The following is a 3,808-nucleotide window of genomic DNA, read 5'->3' as shown; positions in this document are numbered from 1 at the left end:
GCTTCCATTTAGGACAGCTTCAGAACTTGAATCTCTTTGATCTTCAGAACATTCACAGCTTCTGATTCATGCTTCCATTTAGGACAGCTTCAGAACTTGAATTTCTTTGATCTTCAGAACATTCACAGCTTCTGATTCCTGCTTCCATTTAGGACAGCTTCAGAACTTGAGTTTTCTGGATCTTTTAGAACATTCACAGCTTCTGATTTCTGCTTCCCTCGGATAGCTTCAGAGCTTTGAATTTCTTCTTACATCACTTCATGCTAGATTGTATCAGAACATTGTTGAATGTACCAGAGCATCATCAGAGCATCTCTACATCTTGAAATGTTACAGAACAAAACTAAACGACAAAAGTCAGCATGAATGAGTTAGAACATAAGATGTGTATCAGAACACAAAATATGTATCAGAGCCATATAAGCCATATAGAATATATCAGATCCAATAGACAATGTATCAGAGCAAATAGACAATGATTTGGATCATATTCTATTATCAGAATTTCTGATCATTCTTGCTTCTGATTCTGATGTTTCCTAGCACTCAGCTTGCTTCAAGAATCCAAGAGATATTTCTGATCATTCTTCCTTCTTGCTTATGATTCTGAAGCTTCCTAGCACTCAGCTTGCTTCAAGAATCCAAGAGCTTGATTCTCTAAAGAGTTGCTTCATCATCTCATTGCTCATCTCGTTGCTTCTCATGTTGATCTTGAATCTTCGATTCCTGCAACAACACAACTTAAAAACATATGAAGCTTGCAGCTTCTGTTAGTAAATGTGGGGTCTTTTTACTCGGTAACTGATAATATTAATCAGATCATTTATCATATATTTCTCCCCCTTTTTGTCATATCATCAAAAAACAGAAAAGATTCAGATGTAAAGCAAGAGACAAATGGAAAGAAACATAAATAACTTTTCATTGATTTCAACAGGAAAGATTACAAAAGAGGAATGCAGGAAAAACAGATGCAACAAGGAAAGAAAACTACAAAGACCAAAGGACTAAGACCCTAGCCTACGCAAAATCCGCGCCAGAACATCATGAATCCCGTCAGTGCTTGTAGCTTGCCTTGCCATGAAAGAGCGAAACTTAGCATTGGCTGCTTCTTGCGCGTCCAAACGAGAAGCCATCATAGCTTGATTCTGATGAAGAGCTTCCAAGGTCTCCATCAGAGCTGAGGTTTCACCAGAAGAAGAGGCACCAGAATTTCTGCCAAAAGGGACAGCAATCTCAGCAGGGCGATCTTCTGGAAGGTCTTCAGCTTGTGCATCTTCCATCTCCTCATCTGAGTCTGACTCAGAAGTAGCCTCAGCATATTCTGGTTCAGGCAGCTCAGAAGTTCCAACTTCCAACGCTTGAAGAATAGCTGCTAGGTTTGTTGGAGGAGTAGGACCAGCAACTTCAGCAGGATAAACCACTACTGGAAAGACCATGTGAGGTGCTTTTTCAGAAGGGTTCATTCTGAACCAGTTAAACAGCCACTGAAAATCTCCAGTCAGCACAGGAAACCATGGTCTCCACACCACGATGTCTCTGCAGAGATTTTCTTCTTCCAACTCATCTGCAGTTATCTTCTCCTCAAGAACTCTTCTGTTCCTGATGAGATGGTGATAGCTGCTTTCACCAACTTCCAACCGAAGACCACGAACACCAGGAGCTTCAGACATGATCCTTCTCTGAGTGTCTGTAGCCCTAACCAGAAAATCCTGACGAAAGGTATCCCAAAGGTTGCTTGTAGCATACTCATCCAGATGGTTAAGGTGAGCAGCACCCAGAATCTCCAACCAGCCATTTACACAAGAATGTAAAAGCTCCAGAAATGATTGAGTGGTAGGGGTTGGAGGGTTGACAGTGAACCTGAAGTCGGGAAAAATAACACTGTAGGGGTTAGGGGTTCTGGTGGGAAAAGGGTGTGAGAGAGATGAAGAAATATCTGAGGGATGGGTTGAAGGAGAGGAGATATGAGATGGTGAAGAAGGTGGTTCTGAGAGGATGAATGAGGAGGAAGAGGTGGTGGAGGTCTGTGAAGAGGGAGGTGATTGAGGGGTACCGTCGAGGGGTTGATACACACGTCTAGAGTAGTTTCCAGACATCATAGCTTCAAACGGGTTCACTTTGAGAAGGTCATAGGTGATCCTTACTCTTTTTGGTTTGGTTTCTTGTTCAGCAGTTGCCTTTCTCTTTTGTTTTCGATCATTATCTTGATTTCCAGAGCTTGACGATGGATTCATGATGAAGTTGCAGATATTGGAAACTGCTAGGGTTAATGATATGAATGCAAAGAGAGAGAACGAAAAAGAAACTAAATGCAAAGTGAGAGAAATATAAGAGGGAAAAGAAACATTTGAAGAGTATAAAAAGAAAACTGAAAGAGAGTAAATGATGGATAGCATTTAATGTTATTTGACGTGAGGAGAGATAATAATGACAAAAGACGAGATTTGCACAGTTACCTAAGTAAACGTCCCCTCAACTGCACGCACGCTTGTCCAGAAATAGTGAACACGTGTTTACCATCTGGATAGCCAGTTACAGCTGTTTTGCTTTTAAAGAGATTCTGAATCAACTTAGACAATGAAACGTTAGTAATCACAATTTCTAATTGATTTCAATCAGAACTTCTTATAAACAAAAATCCAATTTCATTTTAGAAGATACTCATACATAAGATCTTCTCATCTTCTCATTCTGGGCATAAATCCATACTGATATTCTTCAGAATGAACTTAAACCTATCTTCAGCAAGGGGTTTTGTAAAGATATCAGCCCATTGATGGTCTGTATCCACAAAGTTTAAAGATATAACACCCTTCTGAACATAGTCCCTTATGAAATGATGTTTAATCTCAATATGTTTAGCTTTTGAATGTAAAATAGGATTCTTAGATAAACATATAGCAGAAGTATTATCACAGAAAATAGGAATGTTACTCTCATATATCTGATAATCTTCCAGCTGACTTCTCATCCAGAGCATTTGTGTGCTACAACTAGCAGCAGCAACATATTCTGCTTCTGTTGTTGAGAGGGCAATAGTAGCTTGCTTCTTGCTGTACCATTAGATCAGATGACTTCCAAGAAATTGACAACTTCCAGAAGTGCTCTTTCTTTCTATTCTATCTCCAGCATAGTCAGCATCACAGAATCCTACTAAGTTGTAATCTTTAGATCTTCTGTAAACTAAACCAACATTAGTAGTACCTTTCAGATACCTTAGAATTCTCTTAACCGCAGTTAAATGAGATTCTCTTGGATCTGATTGAAATCGAGCACACAAACAAACACTAAAGAGAATGTCAGGTCTAGAAGCAGTTAGATATAGAAGAGATCCAATCATACCTCTGTACAACTTCTGATCTACCTTCTTACTTACCTCATCCTTACCCAGTACACATGTTGGATGCATAGGAGTTTTGGCTTCTTTGCTTTCAGAAAGATTGAACTTCTTCAGAAGTTCTTTCACATACTTCGTTTGATGAACATAGGTTCCATCGGAAGTTTGGTTGATTTGAATCCCAAGGAAGTACTTGAGTTCTCCCATCATGCTCATTTCAAATTCAGCCTGCATAGACTTAGCAAACTCCTTTCCAAGTGTAGCATTAGATGTTCTAAAGATAATATCATCAACATATATTTGACAAATTAAAATATCCTTTTTAAATGTTTTACAAAAGAGAGTAGTGTCCACTTTTCCTCTAGTGAAATCATTTTCCAGAAGGAAAGAACTCAAACGTTCATACCAGGCTCTGGGAGCTTGTTTCAATCCGTATAATGATTTCTTTAATTTAAAAACATGATTTGG

The sequence above is a fragment of the Vicia villosa genome, unplaced genomic scaffold, assembly GCF_029867415.1.
Source record: "Vicia villosa cultivar HV-30 ecotype Madison, WI unplaced genomic scaffold, Vvil1.0 ctg.006404F_1_1, whole genome shotgun sequence".
Lineage (NCBI taxonomy): Eukaryota > Viridiplantae > Streptophyta > Magnoliopsida > Fabales > Fabaceae > Vicia > Vicia villosa.
The sequence above is the reverse complement of the archived record's forward strand: the minus strand, read 5'-3'. Positions refer to the sequence as shown.